Below are 20,500 nucleotides of genomic sequence, written 5' to 3' on the forward strand. Positions count from 1 at the left end.
CAGTGGTCCAGGGCCCTCCACCCCCGGGCCTGGGGACATGCTGGCATTTCATCATCATGGAGACAGCCTTTGCTCCTAAAAATAATCATCTTCAGAGTCCTCACTTTGGTGAGAGCCTCGGGCTTTTCAGTGGCACCGGAACAAGAGCAGATGCACCGAGAATGGACCACACAGTCTTCCGTGAAGCTCAACCTGGCCCGCTGTTCAGAAATGCATGGGACAGCCTGGCTTTGCTGGCTGTAAAACCCACCTGGAAGCTGTTTCAAGCTCAGTAGGAAGACGATTGTTTATTGAGAGGAGGGCGGGGAGGAGAGCCCTGTTAGGCCTCTTAAAGACACTGAGAAGACAGGCCCTTGCTGGCCAGCATGCTCTGGGTACAGTGCACTGGGCACCACATCTGCATGGAAACCTGGTTTAGCTGCGTAGTAACCAGGAGATCGGGGCAAACTGAGGTCTCTGAGCCTTCTTTCCTCTCTGTGAAATGCATTCATCAGTGGGTATTTTGGTTGTTTGAGTATGTTAAATTTCACCAATTTCTGCTCATCTACCCCACTTCCACCAAGAAAAGGCTGTGAAGTAAAGCATAAAGGACTGATCCTATTTTAAAACCAGTATCCACTGGTTAATGCCTTTTGTCCTATTAAGTACATGTTTAAAAATAAATTGTCTTCAAACTAAATGTCAGTCAACTGTGCAAAGTCACACAAACCATTTTTTGCGTGTGTGTTTGTTTTTTACATGGAAACAACAGTTCAGTAGGAGCAGATATCTTTGTTAGAATACAGTAAGAAAAAATATTTAATTCTGCCTTCCAGATTTGAGGGGTGAAATGGTAAGCTCTCTGAGCCTAATTCTTGGTAACGATATTGGAATTATGTTTCTAAGCCCCCAGGCCTGTGTTTAAACCACACAGCCTCCCATGGGGCGCCCCACCCCCTGCCCCTGGTACCCCATCTGTGCTCTCCACAGGGGCCCGTGTGTGAGCCTCAGATCCCAGCTGTGACGCCCCCTGAACACTCAGCCTCCCTCTGCTGGGCCATTGCTTTGAACTTCCATGGTGACACTGCTCCATGAATCGCCTCGAATTAGGATTCTTCTCCCGTGCAGGGGTCTCTCATTGGCCCTTCTGTCCGCTCTCCTTGAGCCCCTTGGCACAGACGTGCTCAGCTGGCGCGCAGGCCTGTCCTGCCATGGTCAGCAGTGCACCAGAGGAAACGGAATGGTACGTGACTGTGGGATCCTGGGCCTTTTAAACAACACAGTGATGTGTGGCCCCCGGACTGTGTTCAGCGTTCAGCAGTCGACTTCACACGTGAAATTCACGCATGAAATGTGTTCTCAGCTGAGCAGACGCGAGCACTTGTTTTTCACACGACCGCAGTCCGAGCGTTAGTGTTTGGCCCACTGTGACTGCCTGCGCACTTCCATGCCATGACTTCACTGCACAATCACGCCCAGTGCTGCCAGGGGATTCTCAGGGCTGTGCCCGGCCGGCTCCTGTGGCCCTTGAGATCAGCTTCTTAGACAGGAGCGCCGCTTCCTGGAAGGGAGATGGCAAATTCCCTGTGCCTTCCTCCTAGGGGGAGGAACCACTGCACTCGGGAAAGGAGCTGAAATCACTGGACTGTCACTCTTTACCCCTCGTTGCAACTTCCTGAGTCTTTCACTGACACAGGCCAACAGGGTGTGGCCTCTCAGTCCTAACCCTCTGAACCAGCGGCTGCTCTTGAGACTGAGCCACCTCGTGTGTGTGTGTGTGTGTGTGAGAAAAATGACAGTGCTCAACTTTGATCAGTTCAGCTAATTATGCAATGAGTGTAAATACAAACTCAAAGGTGGAGTCATGACATAATACCTATGCATGTCAGCAAAGCCATCTGCATATTTCCAGCTCTAACCTGTACATCCCACGTTCTTCTCCGTGTATAACATCATTCAAAGAAAACTAGGACTATCCCTGTACCAGAACCCTGAATTTCAGAGACTCCCCCACCCCATGACACACCACTCTGCTCTTGCCAAATAAAATACTCGTCAGGCCTTAAAATGGCTTAGAATTAACTCTACGGCTGGCCTTCATGGTGTTCGCCCTATGGTGTTCCTTCCTGAGGTTAGGGAAATTCCATTCAAAGTCCCCAAATTCTTCTACTTTTTTTTAGTATGTCTAGCCCATAAAATTTAATATGGCTAGATCATTCTACAAAACAAAATTCACTATCTCCAGGATGCTGGTCACAGAATCATCATAAATGACTTCTTTAGATTTTCTGATCTTGATTCCTAGGAACACACAGCTACAGGCTGTACCTGGGAGCAGATGGTGGTGTTATCTTCCGTAGAAATTCATTTCCCTACCCAGATTTGACATTAATCATTAGGTGGAAAACTGACAGAAAGATTATGAGCTTTACCGTTGCGTCTAAATAAAACTTTCTTTTCCCTCTTGATATTTGGTGAGCTCCAGCTCTTCAGAATTTTTCCTGAGATAAAAGTTTCGAGGAACACCTACCATATGCTGGAAACTTCACTGTCTCTCTCACTGGGTCCTCATGATTCATGTGGGACAGACATGAATCCCTGCTCTGTGAAGGCAGAAACCAGGGCTCTGAAAAGTTATGAGAAACCTGGTCACAATCTCACAAGTAACCAGATGAGCTGGCTCCAAAGACTGGTTGGGTCTCTCCAGTACCTTTGGCTGCCTCTTGGACCAGACATTGTGTGCTTGCAAGCCGAGATGAGGGAAGGCTTCCTGGAGGACGTGGCAGGATGGGGAGCTGATTTAAGATCAGGAGGATGGAACTTTCAGAGCAGTGAGTAGGAAAAAGAATTAAGGATCAAAGCCATATGGAAAATAAATCGAAATACAGCCTACACATAGCATTCCTGGGCACCCAAAATCACCCTTTTGACAGAAGTTAACTTTAATGTTAGCCAGTCCCTGTTCCAGGCACAGAGGATGGGGCTCAGGCTGAGAGGGTCCAGCCCTGTGGGTGGCAGTGCTGTAAGGCCTCTCCTTCCACAGCCTCCATCTACCCACCCATCCGCCCCGCCTTTTCCAGGAGCCTTAGAAGCGGGGCCAGAAGACAAGTCTCAGACAGAAGCCTGGAATCTGTGGCAGAGCAGTGCAAGGAAGGTCTGTCTGTCCCGAGCTGCCTGAGGGTGGGGTCGCTGCAGGCCAAGGGTGAAGGGATCACGGGAGGGGACCCGCTAGTAGTGGGTCAGGGCACCTGACCCTGGTCCACTGCTCTGTTATCTGTGCATGGCTGCCCGGGCCCCCCAATCCGCCAGGTACACCTGTACCTGCCCATCACCCCGCTCCCACACCAGTACCTGCAGGTCCTCTGCATGCCCACCTTGTCTGCATCCTAGGGGCCTCGCGTCCCCGGGGCTCGGGGAAGGCTCTTCCCACCTGCCCTCAGCTCCACTCGGGTGGGAATGGGCACCCCAGAGTGACGACAGAGCCCAAGGAGCCACAGGCCACAAGTGGAAGGGGTGCCCACAACTGGTCAGGGGGACTCTGGCTGTCTGCTGCCTCCTTCTTCCCTGGCCTCCCTGCACCTGCTGCTCCAGTGAGCAAATCCGCCTACGTTTGGTTTCCAGATGGGTTTTGTTTCATCAGCAAAGTGTTTTCTTAAAAAAACACTTTGAGAAAGTGTTTTGACTCTGTGACCATCTAGGCGAGTCTCCCTCATGCTGGGGCCTCACCTGGTGGTTCCTTGCAGGTACCTGTTTGGTTGAGGGGGAGCAATCCATGTCTCTGTCCATGTCCCTCCAGCCTAACCTGAGGCTGAGCTGGGTCCATGCCTTCTCAATAGCCCGCTCCCCTGCCGCCCCCCATCAGACTTCCTGAGACTGCAGCTGCTTCAGGGTGAGAGCAACACAGACAGCGTGCGAGTGGATGCGTGTCACGTCCACCAAAAACTTTGCTCACAGGCACTGAGACACAGATTGCATGTGATTCTCATGAGTCATGAAATACTTTTTTCTGATTTTCCCTCATCATTTGCAAATGCCAACAGTGTTCTTATCTCATGGACCACGGAAGAACAGGTGGTGGGCTCGATGGGCCCTGGCCCCAGACCGGGTGAGTCTCCATCCTCCAGAACTCCCGCTGGAGCCCCACCTCCAAGACCTTGGGCTGTGGCCCCATTTGGAGAGAGGATCTTCATGGAGGAAGTCAAGTTGCAATGAGATCCTTAGGGTGGGCCGCAATCCACATGATTACGTGTCTGGCCTCAGAGCCACCCTGCTGGCTGACCGCCTCTCCCCGAGCCCCGCCATCTGATGTCCCCACTCCATGTGGACCTTCTCAGTGATCCCGCTGCTCTTGGTAGCTGAGCCACAGGCCTTACCAGTCCCGGGGCCCAGCCACCCCTGCCCTCCTCCACCAGTACTTCCAGGGCTGTGTGATGAGTGCTGCCTTCATGGTCCCCTTCCTCCATGAAAATTAAAATGCTGTCTATACCTGTGTATAATCCAGACTGGACTGGCTGTTATACACTCAATGTTAGTATATTCACACTTTTCTTTTGATTTTAAGAAAATGAAAACATTGTTGTGGCTGCTGGGTCTGGTGCTGAGGCTCACGGGAGACGTGAGAGGGACCTAGGCCATCACATGCCCCTAGCCCCTCCAGCTAAACACGCAGCTCAGTTACTACAGCTCTGCTCTGCAGAAGCACCTTGGGACAAGTCCCCGCCCTTACTCATCCTCAGTGGGGGCCCTGTCAGTGCCGCCAAGAGGAGGGCTGTGAGCAGTGAACTCTTCCCAGACACCCTGCCCCTCAGGCCTGGGGCTCTGTGCCCACTCTGTGCCCGACTGGCTACCATCGTCCCTCAGCGTGCAGGGGCCCCTTCCTGGGGAAGGCCAGCCCCAGGCGATTTGGTGGGAAGTGTGCCTCCTGGAGGCTATAAATTCCATGACGACAGGATTCCGTCTGGTCTGGTTTGCTCACCGTCATGACCTCAACACCCAGCACTGTGCCTGGAATTCAACACACATATGGTGGACGAGTGAACAAAAAAATATTTATGATTCCTGAAATTCCACCGAAGGAGATTCAGTCTTGTGAACCTTAAGGGTTTTTCCGCTCCCGGCTTCCCTCTAAATAAAGCACAAGTTCTGCTGCTGCTGCTGTGTCACCAGGCTCCTCTGTCCCTGGGACTCTCCAGGCACGAATACTGGAGTGGGTTGCCATTTCCTTCTCCAACGCATGCATGCACAAGTACCCAGTGGTTATCAGTGACGTGGACCTGCAGCCCCGAAGGGGCCAGATGTGGCCTCCTAAGAGACCATAGGTGGGGCATGGAGAAACAGTCTCCTCCGGTGAGGACCAGGCCGGATGTCTTGGGCCCGCTGATGAAAAGGATCTGGGCTTTGCGATCCTGCACTGTTTTTCTTGTACTTAGTGATTAAAAAGTAGTCTGGAGAAGAGACTGATAAATGTGTGCAGTATGTGGTGGGGGCTGTGTCCAGCAGCCTGTGTTTGGAGAGCGTGTTCCACGGCGTTCCGTGTTCCCAGCCTGCAGCCGCTCACAGAATTCCCCCTCCCAGCCTCCGCCCCACCGGCCGTGCTTCTTGGCTTCTCCCTCTGTCTCCTGCCACTTCTTCCCTTCCTGGCCAGATTTCATCTAAAGTGTCTCCAGATTTCTGCAGCTTTGTTCAGTACTAGAGTCGTTATACATTCATCACAGGGATCGTCACGATGCTTCACCTCTCCACACTTTCAGTTGTGTGTTGAATAGATGGGTGTGCACCTGCCCCCTGATCTGGGGGAAACCTTTGTTTAAAAGCTTTTTTTTCTCTTTCTAGATCTAAATAAAACTTCCATTCACCATCATCTTCTTCCCTCCATCATCATTCCACCCTGGAAGAAACACATTAAAATGCAGACGTAGTCCTTCATAATAAGCCAAGTCCTGTTTGGTGTGAATGTAGCTTATTATTATCAGCAGTGCTGAGAAAAAGAATTCCTTGGTTGTCAGCAGCCATTTACAAGAGATAGTGTCTCTCTATTCGTTCTTATTTATTATTAATTCCTTAAAGTTCCAAGGTCCTTTTCTGAGGAAAGCCCATGAAATAGAACTAATTAAAACTACTTACATGACAAGAATAATATTTTCTGTTAACAGAAAATATTCCAGTGATTTTGGGGCCACTGACAAAGGAATGGCTTCTAATTTCAGAGAGATTCTATTTCAACTTGAGGGCAATCAGGTGAGGAGGGCCCCCTTACTGTGGTTATTTCGTTTTTGCCATCTCCACGGGGACGCCACATGCTTGTTTATTATGTAAAAAAATTAGTGGGTGACTTCTGTGTACCAGGCTGCGGGCCAGATAGTATGGTAGCTGCTGTACCTATCTAGACCCCGGGCCCTCAGAGAGCCAGACTCACCGGAGAAACAGGACGAGTCTTCGAATGACCACTCCTCAGCTGATGCTGCTGGGAGTTCACAGGAAAGGAAAGGGGTCATTCCCAGCGGAGATCCTCCAGGATGGCTTCTGGGAGACGCCACCACAGAGCCAGGCCCCAGCGGGGTGTGTGATGGTTTCTTTCCTGCTGCCGCGACGCCCCCACCAGCAGCTGAAGCATCACAGGTTTACTGACCTCCAGTTGTGGAGGCCAGAAATCCAAGTGCAACCTCAGCAGCTAAAACCCAGGCGTTGGCAGGATGGCCTTCGTCCTGGAGCCTCCAGGGAGAGTCTGCTTCCCATCCTTCTGCGTGGCTCTCTGGGGCTGTGGGACCCAGGACCCTGTTTTCCTGCTGGGTGCAGGCTGAGAGCTTCCAGAGGTGCAGGGGGCGTCTTCTGACCTAGCTTCCCGTCATGGAATGAGTGGAGGCTTCTTCAGGCCACAACCTGTGCTGTTTACCTTCCGACAGCAGTGGCCTCCTCCTCCTCCAGCTGCTGCACTGTCCCTGCCCTCCCCTTTCCAGCGGCAGGTCCCAGAGCTTTCTTGGTTCTTGGCCACAACGCCTCCCACCTCCTCCACCCAGTGGGCTCCAGGCTCCGGTGGCTGCAGGGCTTCAGTCCAGCGGGTGTTTCCTTTTACTTGCTTCCTAGCAGCTTGCACCGTGGTTGATCCCGCCCTCCTTGAAGCACTCTTCCTTCTGTTTCTGAGAAGCCGTATTTTCTCTCGGGCCCCTGCAGCTGATCTGTTTCCTGTGCAGACTCACCGTGGACGGTGCATTTCCTCAGCGTTAGGCCCCTTCCTCCACGCCTCACCCATAGCATCTGTGGTCGACTTAGAGCACCTTGGCTACAGATTGGTGTTCACCGTGGTCTTCCTAAGGTCTCCGTCCATCCACTCTGCTCCAGCTCAGAAGATACCTCCAGAAACAAATCCACTGAGATCTCAAAGTGTTACCACTATTATTTCCCCATTTTGGCCACTTTTCCCTCGTCCATTGTTACCATCTTGGCTTAAGCCCATCACCTCCCTTACAGCTAGTAACCTTCTGGCCCATCCCCCTCCTTCCTCCCAGCTCCCAGCCACTCCACAGCTGATCGGGACCCTGCCATTCCTCTACTTCCCCCCACCCCCCACCGCCATGACTCCCACTGTTCTGAGTATTAAGACTTAAATCCTTAAAGTGCCCTTAAAGGCCCCAGGTGCCCTCCTCTTCCTCCTCGCCTCCCATCTCTCCCTGCATCTCTGCATTCCATTCTCTGGGAATTTGAGGTGCTGGGTCCTGTTCCTCCCCACACAGGGCTTTTGTATATGCAGCTCACTGGCTCTCCGACACTTTCCCATTTCTTCTTGTTAATTTCTTCTCCACTTTGGCATCTCAGCTAAAGTGCTTCCCACATTTCCTAGACCAACCAGGTCATACTCCTTCTACGATAAGAGCTCAAGGAGCTGTAGTGTCTTTCCTTTGGGGGGATTCCCAGGTGGCACTAGTGGTAAAGAATCCGCCTGCCAATGCAGGAGACTTAAGAGACATGGGTTTGATCCTTGGGTCCACGTTGGGAAGATCTCCTGGAATAGGAAGTGGCAACCTGCTCCAGTATTCTTGGTGGGCTGCAGCCCATGGGGTGGAAAAGAGTCGGACTGAGCACAGCACCACAGTGATGTTTGCTGTCATTGTCGTGTCCCCAGAGCTGAGAGTATCTGGGTTTCCAATGATATTGAACAAATTAAGTGCTGCTGGAGAGGGTGACACACCTGGCCTGTCCTAAGTTCTCACTAAGTATTTCTCCTTTTGACTTTCAAAGCTCATCAAGAGACCAAAGGGAAAATGTCCAGCAAGTGGTTGGAAGAGTGAAAATGAAAATTTGGATTTTGTGATGCGGATCATAACTTTTGTGACCCACGAATACAGCAAGAAGTCTCATGTATGCAAAATAAAAGAGAGACAGGGTGGGCAGACTCAAGATCTTGTTTTGCCATGAAGTCATCTTTCATTGTAGATGTAGACCATGCTCCACCCTTTTGTCCTGTGAACCAAGGGCACCAAGATGCCTTCCACTGCCCTGCAGCCGTCTCACCTCCAACCTCACCTCCTGCGAGAGCTCCCAAATATATCTCCAGCCCGTTTCCCACCCCCTCCCTCGACCACCACTCACCAGGGTTGACTCAACAGCACCAGATTGCCTGAGCTGGTTCTCCACCTGCCTTAAATTCCTGTCTGCCGAGACCTTTGTTTCTGCTCTCTCCTTCTTCTGAGACCTGTACCTTGAACTCTAATTCCTCCTTTCACCTCTGACTTTCTGAAGTCTAGTAGCTCTGGAATATTTTTCAAGTTCCAACCCTCAAGCCCAGAAACTCTTCTTGCCCTGGGGTTACCAGCCGTCAGATACAATCTTCATGACTGCTTCCTGACTTTTATAGGTTTCCCTTTGCTCTTTCAAGTGGGGCAGCCTATCAGTCTTCCATAGGCTGTCTTCCACTTCTGCATGTGAAATCACCTTATCATAACCTCATCATGGTTTTCAGGATCAAAACCCACTTACCCAGCATCTGAAGAGAACACACAGTTTTCTTTTCAGATCTCTTTGATAAAGCAAAACACGATGGTCTTAGAAGCAAATGTTCAGTAACAACCATAATGACATTTAGTTGTTTTTGTGGTTGCTTAGTTGCTGTGTCCAACTCCTTGCAACCCCATGGACCGTAGCCCACCAGGTTCCTCTGTCCATGGGATTTCCCAGGCAAGAATACTGGAGTGGGTTGCCATTTCCTTCTCCAGAGAATCTTCCCAACCCAGGACTTGAGTCCACGTCTCCTGCATCTCCTGCATTGGCAGTTGGATTCTTTACCACTGGGCCAAGGGAGGCCCCAATGACATTTAGTAGTTAACTGTAAACTAAAAGTTAAAAATAGACTGTGAAAATGTCCCTTTTGCAATTACACAATTAAAAATTTCTTGTCAATTTAGATTGGCTCAGCTGTTTTCCTTTGAAAATGTTAGGTTTGGACTTTCCTGGTTGTCCAGTGGTTGAGAATCCAACTGCCAATGCAGGGGGAACAGGTTGGATCCCTGGTCCAGGAAGATCCCACATGCTGTGGGACAACTAAGCCTGTGCACCACAACCATGGAGCCCATGCTCTAGGTCTGCAAGAGAGTAGCTCCTGCTCCGCTGCAACTAGAGAAAATCCCAGTGTGCCAATGAAGACCCAGAGCAACCAATAATAAATAAATAAAATGTAAAGAAAAAGGTCAACATCATCTGTCAGAAAAAATTTAGTGTTAATTTTGTTACAGAAATTGATTTCATTGAGACAAGAGTTGGAGCCTTATGTTCTTTGTTCTTCCTCCCTAAAGCAAGTTTTACCAATATTTACTGCAAATGATTAGATTAAGATCTGAAAGGAAAGTTTTAAAACATCTAGGAGCTTCCAGACTTTCATGGTGGGATTTTTCTTTCAATTACAGACACAAAAACATTCTGCCTATGTCTGAAAAGGAAACAGAAGTTGCAGCCAACTATAAATGCAATGAGAGAAGTAAGTGGATCGCCAGTGTTGCTGTCACAGCTCACTCAGCATGAAAGGTAAATGAATGGAGGATGTGGTAAGAAAAGAAAACTTGTTTTAGCAATTGTCTCTTAATAATGTAAAGTGTCAACATAAGAATTTTTTAAATGCAGAATGTGATTTTTATCTTGACAGTGTTTCTTTGAGGTCTTCTGGGAACACATCTTAAATTATTGAGCAATTCTGACTTATGCAACCACATACTTCATTACTCATCTGAGAAGCAGAGCGGCTCTCCGGAGGATGAAGCAGGGTTCTGTGTTGGATGCTGCTGGAGAGGCAGGTCTGCAGAGACTGGCAAGGTGGCCAGCCCTGCTGTGTCTCTGGGCCTTCCCCTAAGAACGAACACCCTGGAGGTTTTTACCAAAATTTCCAGGAAGCTCTGTTTTCCAAAATGGCTCAAAACAACTAGAAATAAATTAAAATAGGAGAAAATTTACTCACTCATGACTTTAATATTGTAAAATACATGTAAGAATTGAACTTTAGGGACTTCCCTGGTAGTCCAGTGGTTAGGACTTGGCACTTCCACTGTAGGAGGAATGGCTTTGATCCCTGGTCAGGGAACTAAGATCCCAAAAGCTGTGCCTCATAACCAAAAAATAAAAAAAAGGTCAGAAAATTACCGGAGGAAAACAACAAAAAAGTCCCTCAAAAGAACAAACAAGTGGGGGAGGGAAATGGAGAGTTAGTATTTAAAAAGGACAGAATGTCAATCTTGGATGATGAAAAATTTGTAAGTTTTATATTATGTATATTTTATAATAAAAAAAGTAAAAAAAAACAGTTTATCATTAAAATAGATACCCCCACTAATAAACCTGGTATTGCTAACTCTTTCTACAAGTACCTACAGGTTTGCAGAATAGAGACCTCCACAGAATAGTGGACCAAGAGATCGCCCTGGCTGACAGGGAGTGCTTGATACTGAGAAAAAGGTGATATTAAAAATTTTTATGTTTCAGACGTTAAAACAGCCTTTAAAATTTCATTCAGTACATTCAAACCGGCAGTTAAGTTCCCCATTTGTAGTTTTAGGGAGAGAAAATGGTCCCTTTTCTTACAGAATTTTATAATCTAATTAAGGAGACAGACTACATGGGTATGAAACAAATTAAATCAGTGTAGCCCATCTTCTTTCTGCTTGTCTAGGCCTTTCGAAATCTGACCCTCTGCTTTTTCACTACTCCCCACAGAGAACATTCTTAGGCAGATTTGTTGTGTGTCCGCCACAGATAACAAACAAAGAGGACTTTTCTTTCCAAAAATTGTGTTGAGACCAGAGCCTGCTTTCCAGCCACTAAGGTATAAGAGGCTAAGTCATAATCAGGTTGCTTGCATTCACAGGTGAGAAAGGGTGGGGGAGGGGGGCACATTGCACAGCGGCCTCGGGGGGACCCCTTAAACACCCTGGGCCCAGGGGCCCCCCTGCTCACTCCACAGGGACCAATCCTGCCCCCTTGGACAAAGTGACAAGGTCATGACTGTTTGAGATTATCTGAATACACCTTATAATTCAGTGTTTCCAAGCTCTGGATCTTGGTCAGATCCACCAAGGCTGGACTCCCAGCTCTTCATCTCTGGTGAGTTAGTTGGGATTTCTGTGCTTTAGGGTCTTCTATAAAATGGGGTTAATAACAGTTGTTGTTCAGTTGCTCAGTTGTGTCTGACTGTGACCCCATGGACTGCTGTACGCTGGGCTTCCCTGTCCTTCACCATTTCCTGGAGCTTGCTCAAACTCATGTCCGTTGAGTTGGTGATGCCATCCAACCATCTCATCCTCTGTCATCCCTTTCTCCTCCTGCCTTCAATCTTTCCCAGCATCAGGGTCTTTTCCAATGAGTCAGTTCTTCACATCAGGTGGCCAAAGTATTGGAGTTTCAGCTTCAGCATCAGTCCTTCTAATGAATATTCAGGACTGACTTCCTTTAGGATGGACAGGTTGGATCTCCTTGCAGTCCAAGGGACTCTCAAGAGTCTTCTCCAACACCATAGTTCAAAAGCATCAATTCTTAGGCACTCAGCTTTCTTCACAGTCCAATTCTCACATCCATACATGACTACTAGAAAAGCCATAGCTTTGACTAGATGGACCTTTGTTGGCAAAGTAAAGTCTCTGCTTTTTAATACGCTGTCTAGGTTGGTCATAGGTTTTCTTCCAAGGAGCAAGTGTCTTTTAATTTCATGCCTGCAATCACCATCTGCAGTGATTTTGGAACCCAAGAAAATAAAGTCTGTCACTGTTTCCATTGTTTCCCCATCTATTTGCCATGAAGTGATGGGACTGGATGTCATGATCTTAGTTTTTTGAATGTTGAGTTTTAAGCCAGAGGATTAACCCCTGGTGTACACATACAGTATATACGTATGTTAATCAAATTTCTATCCAGCGAGGTTGCCACTGCCACAGACCTTGTGCTCAGAAGAACTTGTGCTTCCTTTCTCTTCTCTCCCCTTCTCAACTGGATGCATTACGTGGATGATTATTTAAACAGGTTTTTTTAAACTTGTCCTATGTAGAGTTATCAGGAATTATAAGACAAAAGTCACCCAGAACCGTTATGTCCAGAGACTATCATTTTCAATATTTGGCAGCATAATTTTCTGGACTTAAAATCACACACACATATGTACATGTATATACATGTATACACACACACATATATACTGTTACATATTTTATATGATATATAATGTATATTTTGTGTATATAGCTTAAATGTAAATACATATATCATTTAACCAAATTAGATCCTGTATGCTGTTCTGTCACTTAAGTTTCTTGAATGCATCTAGGAGAGTGTAAGTTCTGCCAGTGGGTAAATGAAGTAGTTGTGCTCACTATGGTACCAACAGTGTTTGGTTTAATCCATGGTTCATGGCTGCTGCTGCTGCTAAGTCGCTTCAGTCATGTCCAACTCTGTGCGACCCCATAGATGGCAGCCTACCAGGCTCCTCCGACCATGGGATTTTCCAGGCAAGAACACTGGAGTGGGTTGCCAGTGCTTTCTCAGATAGTTCATGGTAGGTCCTCAAAAAAAAACCCAAAAAAACCCAAGAGAATGATTGACTCTGTGTCAATAAACACAACTATTCTCCTATACTCTATATCAGTTTCCTCAAGTGAGACTCTATCTGGAAATTTGTTTCCAATTTGTTTCCTGTATATGTGAAAAATTTTAAAGGATGTTTTTTAAAAAGGCACAAAGAATAATAACACAGCATACATTATTGAGCCTAATCACTGAGAAGCAACAAATTTTAAAATTTGGACAGTTTGTTCCAAATAAAGAAGCAAAGACTGGAGAGAAAGATGACGCCCCCAGTTTCCTCCTGAGTCCAGTTTCCAGCCTCCCTGCTGTCCGGCCACAGCTGTCATGATTTCCGCGTGAACGTACCTTGTTGGTACGAGTATACACTACTTGATCAGTATAGGTTTTGTGACATTTTGTTTATTTATAAACACGCTGTTGTATTGTATATATAGTTCTGCATCTCGCTTTTCTCCCCTCTGCAATGATTTTTGAAGTCTATCTACACTCACGTTTCACAGCTATTTTACATATTTTATTTCCCCACTGTTCCCCACGGCTGGACTTTTAGGTTCTTCCTGATTTTTCATTATTGCAAACAATTCCAAAATTTGATTAGGTGTTTCACTCATAAATTGTAAAGTCCATTTTATTTACAGCCTATTTGTTTTAGTTAGTCCTGTCTCTGTCGTCGAGGTCAGAGCAAGGGAAGGAACTTTTCCCCGCACACGAAGCGAGGAGGGGGCCGGCCCGGGCAGAGCGCAGGTGAGGGCGGAGGCCCGCGTCCAGGTGAGGGGCTGGGCGGGGCGCAGGTGCCGGGATCTGGGCTCCCCCCGGGAGCTGAGCGGGAGGGCGGGGCGGGGCCGGCGGGGCCTAGCGGATAGTCCGGAGCCTGACGCGCGGGAGGCGGGGCCGGCGTGGGCGGGACCGGATTGGCTGGGGGCGGGACCGGGCTGGCTGTGAGGCGGGTCCGCCGCCGCGGGGGGCGGGACTGGGTCGGCTGTGGGGGCGGGGCCGGAGAGGGGCGGGGCCGAGGCGGGGCCGCCGCCACCGCCTCGGGGAGCGGGGCGGGGTGGCGCTGACGCGACGGTCACGTGAAGGCCCAGGAATGCCAACAATGTAGCGAATGTCCCGCTCGGGCTGCGCGCTGGGCCGCGGCGCTCGCGCCGGAAGATGGGGCCGCCCGCCCGCCAGCCCGCCGGCGCCCCGTGTCCCCGCCCGCTGGCCGCCCCCGGGCCCGGCGTCCCCCGCGAGGCCCTGGAGTCGCGGGCCAGGCGGCCGCGGACGGCGTAGACGGCGCGAGGTGAGCGGGGCGGTGGGGTCCGGACCCGGGACGGGGCGGCGGGCGGGGCCGCGCGCTCGGCCGGGGGGGTTGTCCGCGCCGTCGGGCGAGGCCCCCGCCCCTCGGCCCTGCAGGCGGTGGTCCCCCGCCGAGACTTCGCTCCGCTCCGGCCGGGCCGCGACCCCGGGCCGCCCCCTCCCCCAACAATTCCCCCACTCCGACCCGGTCCGGAGCCGGGCCCCCCGCGCCCGGCTCTGGGCCGGGTTCCGACCCGGCTCGCGGTCTTGGGGCGCCGGCGGTGGCAGGCGGGGCCTGGGTGGCACACCTGCCCGGCCCGCGGCCGTCGGCCGGGCCCGACCGGTGCGCTGGGCGTGCGGTCCGCGGGCGGCGGGGCCGGGGTCTCGCCGGGCTGGAATCCCGGCTGGAGCCCCCGCCCGGGGCCTCGCGGGGTCCAGCGCCTGGCAGGTAGAGTCAGTGGCCAGTCAGCTCTCTTCCCAAAGTGGTCAGCAAATACGTACGTTTTCAGAGGAAAGTTTGGCCACATTTTACTAAGAAACTTGAATGGAAAGTCACAAAATGTGTGTTGTTCACACAGGTGTTCAGTTTAAATTTTAACCCAGGAGTTGACAGCCTTCCCTTAGTAATGGAGAAAGTAACTCCTGGCGCATTATTAGGAAAATTGTGCTAAGGAGACTTTGGTCCATATTTTCAGTTGAATTTAAGCTCCGTTCGCTGCGATGGATCACCTTTTTTGAGCGCTCAATCTAGAGACTAAGCTACTTTGTATCTTTTCAGTTTTTTGTTTGTTTGTTTGTTTTCTTTAGCAAATGTATTAACAAGGCAGTAAGAGGAAAATCTTCAAAATAAGAATGCACAGACTATTTAAGAAAGTCTGTTTTAAATTATAATTAACAAGACACTGTGTTATTCAACCTCATTAAATTTGGTCACTGTTTAGTGAATATACCAGCATTCCTTTGAAATTAAAATTGCTGAACATTTAATAAATCTCAAAAAGTCAAGCAGTTTATTGAATAACATATCTGAGCAGAACTGTCATGAAAAATTATTAAGATGAATTACTAGAATCTCGGAATTTTTAAACTGGAGAGAGTTCTTGCAGCTCTTCATCTGACTTGAAGTAGTTTTGACTTAGCTGTACATATTTGTTTCTTTCCTTAGCAAATCCCCGGGTTGGTGGGAGGGACTTTCCTTTGGGTGGGGGGGGGGGGTGTTTTTACAATAAGATGCCTTGTTATTTTGAATATCTTGTTGTAAATAGCCAGCCCTGGTCTCCTAAACCTCACTGCATGTGTGGGCTGGGGGTGGGGAGAGGTGTTGAAGCTGATAAATACTCGGTAAACTCACAGGAAAGATTTGGGGAACTTTGGGGGGAGGTGTTCTGATTTGTATTGGAAAAAACAGATTAGTTGTTGAAAAGCTGCTTTTGTATTTTATTTCATGGTCATAATGTGAAATTTCTAAATAACGTTCTTCACTGATTTTTAAAAGATTGATGGGTTTGAAGAAAGATCAATTCACTGCATTTACTTTGCTTTGACTGTAAATCTGCTCTAAAAAAACTCTCTGAATCTCATCATTTTTAAAGACCAGTCCATCCTCGGCAGTCCAGGGTCCCCAGCCCCATTGTGTGCGGGTGGCTGCCGCTCTTTGTGGAGATGGGGTTGGGTTTTATCACAGCAGCACCTGTGGAGGCTGCTGGGGCCTGAAGGTAGGTAGCCTGCTTTGCTGCTCAATTCCCTGTTGGTTGCTTTAAAGCCAACAAAGGTTGATACCCTTGGACAGAGAGAGAACAGTTACAATGCTAAAATTAGGGTGGGAATTTGACTCTGACATTGTTCAATGTTTGCCATTCACTCTAGGAAAACTTTGTATCTCTTGCCATCTGTCAACCTAGTAGTGACAGGTGTTTTTTTTTACTTAATTAATTTTTGTCTGTGTGCCAATATTTGATGTTCATAGGAATTTTTCTGCAGGATAAGTGAAAACTCATATTTTGTAGCATTGGTTTGCATTTATTATTAACCGTTCTGATTTTGTGGTGCCAGGCAGATCCTGTAGGCTCTAAATGCAGTTAGGATGGTGAGAACCTTTCTGAGGATGTAAGTTGGCTTTTCAATGGAGTGGGTCTCCGTTTAGGGTCGTGACTCCAGGCGGTGATCTTGAGCTGGAGTGCTGAGGACTGCCTTTTTCCTTACTCATTAACTCAGTCCTGTCCTGCTTCACAGGAGTGCCGCTCCTGTGTTTTCATTAAATTGACCCAGAGGGTACCCCCCCCACACACACACACCCACAGTTATCTCCCTGTCTTTCTCTTCTGTGTTTTAGCCTTTTCACAGGAAGTCCCAGGCTCCAGGAATAGCTTCACACTTCCTCCGTCCAATGTCAGCCCTTTCCCCTTTCCAGCTTTGGTGACACGACCCTTTCTCTGAGAGGTCTTTGAATAGGCCTGATCACTGGGATTCCGGGGACAGTGACCATCACCTCTGTCCACAGCAGTGGCTCAGGTGGTCAGAGCCCTGGCCAGGAAGTGTCTGACTCTGGGAAAGGAGGGTGTTGGAAGGAGGCAAGGCTTCTCAGAGTGGAAGCCCTGTTGGGGTGTGGAAAGAACACAGGAGATTCACTTGCTGGGTTGCTTGCTGTGAGGAGTGCTGCACAGAACAGACTGCACGTTTATCCCCGGCCTGCTCATTCTGCATGGTGGTCTTGGGTACAGACTTCTATAGCTCGATGGTTTTTATGCTGTTATTCATAATGTGTGTGTCTGTGTGGGTATACACACACGCGGATATCTGTGTATACATATCATACCGATGTCGTGTATAAAGCCAATAAGGCATGTGGTGGTTTCTTTTTCCTGGGTAGAAACTTATTTGGAGGTGAGGCTCTATCCTGCCTGGGTAACCTGACATACCGTCTAGCACAGCATTTGGCACATGTGGAAGACCTCTGTGCCCTCTGAAACCTTGTGATTGTGCCCTTGATTGGAAGGATGTTTTCAGGGACCCTCCAGGTGAGGGGTGGCCCTGGCATGGGGTTTCCTGGCTGGGGCAGCCCTGGAGTCGGCCATCAGCGTGGTGGTTTATGATTCTGGTGTTCAGGACCTGGCTGGAGGCCTGGCCCGGCTGCCTGATCTCATTTCAGCTTTGCTAGTTAATTATAGTAAAGATACGATTTAAATAATAACTCGAATTTTAGGTCCAAGAAACACTGTTTAAAAAAAAATGCCGTATGTCATTAGTGTGGGTCCCACAGGACGTGGGTTTCATTGGTTCCCTGGTCGGTGCTGAATGTGTGCTTGGCAGCCAGTGAAGTTGTGAAGCACTTGAAGGAATTAGAATAAAAATTCTTGAACATCTGATAACGTTTTCCAGGATTGGTTGAAGGATAGAATTGAGTTTGATAGGGCCACATTAAGGTTTGCTTAGAATACTGCTGTCATATTGTTTTTAGTGGAGCCGCCTGTACTCAGGATAGGCCTTAGCCATCGTCTCAGCCCCAGATTTGAAAGTGAGTTTTGTTTTGTGAGTTGTATTGCAATTTTTAAATTCCAGTGTCTTATAGTTTCTTCTGAGATAAATTTAAGTCAGTTGATGATACCCAAGAAATTCCCAACATTAGACTGCTTTGTTTGCTACCCACCCCACCTTTTTTTTGGTGCACCGTGGCTTGTGGGATCTTAGTTCTCTGGCCTCAGTAGTGAAAACAAAGAATTCAAACCACTGCGCCACCAGGAATGTATGCTAAGTTGTTTCAGCTATGTGCAACTCTTTGCGACCCCATGAACTGTACCCACCAGGCTCCTCTGTCCATGGGATTCTCCAGGCAGGAATACTGGAGTGGGTTGCCATGCCCTCTTCCAGGGGATCTTCCTGACCCAGGGATTGAACCCGCGTCCCTTATGTCTCCTGCATTGGCAGACCGGTTCTTTACCACTAGCGCCCCTGGGAAGCCTGTATAATTTTATTGATTTATTTTTGGCTGTGATGGGTTTTTGGCACTGTGCAGATTTTCTGTCTAGTTGTGGGGAGCAGGGGCTACTGTCGTTGAGGTGTGCGGGTGGCTTCTCTTGTCGCGGAGCACAAGCTCTAGGCACAGGGTCTCAGTAGTTACAGCACATGGACTCAGTAGTTGCGGTTCCCGGGCTCTAGAGCACAGGCTCAATAGTTCTGGCACACCAGTTTAGTTGCTTCATGGCATGTGGGATCTTCCCAGACCAGGGATCGAACCCATGTCTTGTGCATTGGCAGGCAGATTCTTTACCACTGAGCCACCAGGGAGGCCCACCCTCATTTTTTTAAGACCCTTGAGACCCTAGGTCATAGCGCCCTTAGGGCCTTTTGAAATTCTGGATGAGAGCACTTATTAAAATGATACTGTAGTGTGTCAGAGGGGCTCATTTCCAGCTGCAATCGTAATTTGACTGATGAGTATTCTCATGAAAAATGCTTTCAGAAGTTCATAATTTTGCCATGAAATCAACTGTCATCAAACTAAAGTCTAAAATACAAGGTCTCAAGCTGAGAAAATACTTGGATTCTTTGTGGGACTGAAGGAAAGTTTCATCCTTCCCTAGTGATTCAGGCAGGACAGGCCTGCTGGTAGGTGTCTGGCACCATCACCGAGGAAGCCAGGCGTGCCTGGGGGAGCACGGTGGGAAGAGGATGAGAGCGTGGAGCGGGGTCCTCCCGCCCCCTCTGCACAAGGAGCTTTGCCAGGTGCAGGTTGAGGGGCTGTCACTGAATAACTCTGTCACCTTCTCTGTATGTTTGAAAATCTTCATAATGAAATGTTGAGGGGGAGGAAAAGAAAGGACAGACACCGCTACGTCTGACCTGGATTCCGTTCAGGGGCACCCCCCTCCCCCTGGTGTTTCTTAGCTCATGTGTAAATGCAAATATGTCCGGTCTCTCCTGCACTGCTTGGCTTTATAATCGGAATGTTTGTGGGACCCACAGGCACTCAAAAGTATCTGGGGGTGTGTGGCCTTGGGGAGCTGCTCCCTGTTGTGTTTCCGTGTGGGGTAGGGGGTTCCAGGCGTTCAGACCTCCATCTGTGAGCGAGGTGCACTGTGTCAGCACCAGGGCTGAGGTCCGGCTTTTCCCAGCACAGCTGTGTTTGGAGGGGGAGCATGGTCAGACCCTGGCCCGCTGGGTATGAACATTAGATGAGTTGGCGTAATGCTTATCATTTTAACCATTCCTGAGTGTACAGTTCAGTGGCAGTAAATACATGCACACTGTCACTGCCACAGTCCAGACTTTTTTAGTGTCCTAAACAGAAGCTCTGTACCCATTAGGTAATAACCTTCTCAGCCCAGCCCTGGTGACTGCAGTCCACTTGTCTCTGGATTTGCCTCATTAGAGTCACATAGTGTTTTTCTTCTGTGTCTGGCTTCCTTCACGCAGCATAATATCCTCAAGGTTCATCCACATTGTAGCCTGTTGGCTTCCCTGGTGGCTCAGCGGTAAAGAACCCACCTGCAATCCAGGAGACACGGGTTCGATCCCTGGGTTGGGAAGATCCTATGGAGAAGGAAGTGATGACCCACTTCAGTATGCTTGCCTGAAAAATCCCACGGACAGAGGAGCCTGGTGGGTTATAGTCCATGGGGTTGCAAAGACTCCAACATGACTTAGTGACTGAATACCAGCTTGTGTCAGAGCTTTAGTACTTTTTCTGGCTGAGCAGTATAGTGCAGTTGTGCAGCTTCTTACAGTGGTTTTGTGTGAAGATCAGAAATATTGCATCTGAAGCCTTGGAGAAGGGGCACAGCCCCTGCTGAGTGCTCTCCCGACACCCCCTGGGGGGCAGGTTTCAGCTCCAGCCCAGGAGAGGGCACAGACCCAGGCAGTGGGCAGCGGCTTCCACCCTCAGTTCTCACAGTTCAGGTGCTGGGGCCTGGGTGGGTGGGGAGGCTGGGGGTGAACAGCAGGGTCTCCGAGGTTGGGTGGGTGAGGGGCCTTCTGCTCTGGAGAGGTTTACAGCTGGGAGCCCTGAGCTTCACGTGGTGAGCAGGTGGGAGGGGGTTGTCCCTGGACACAGTGCAGGCTTGCCACGCTCCAGCTGGAGGAAGAACCGGGTCCTCAGAGCTGTGCAGCCTGCATCAGGCTGCAGGCACGTGTTCACACAGAGTCTAATGGTATCAGCTTTCCCCCGTCTGAGCTTTTCTCTCTTTAAAAAGAAAGA

General features: G+C 49.2%; 1 protein-coding gene across 3 annotated transcripts in view; it reads left to right on the forward strand.

Moving 5' to 3' along the window:
- Positions 1 to 11,354: 11,354 nt before the first annotated feature.
- The window catches only part of LATS2 (large tumor suppressor kinase 2), a 47,224-nt gene continuing 38,078 nt past the window's right edge, over positions 11,355 to 20,500 (forward strand). For 2 of the 3 annotated variants that reach the window (XM_061434993.1, XM_061434991.1), the window contains exon 1: positions 14,224 to 14,311. The gene's annotated coding sequence lies outside the window, so the exon portion shown is untranslated. Of the gene's footprint in view, positions 11,560 to 14,223; positions 14,312 to 20,500 lie in introns of those variants that run through there. The other variant, XM_061434992.1, reaches the window with a different exon arrangement.

This window comes from Bos javanicus, chromosome 12 (assembly GCF_032452875.1).
Source record: "Bos javanicus breed banteng chromosome 12, ARS-OSU_banteng_1.0, whole genome shotgun sequence".
Lineage (NCBI taxonomy): Eukaryota > Metazoa > Chordata > Mammalia > Artiodactyla > Bovidae > Bos > Bos javanicus.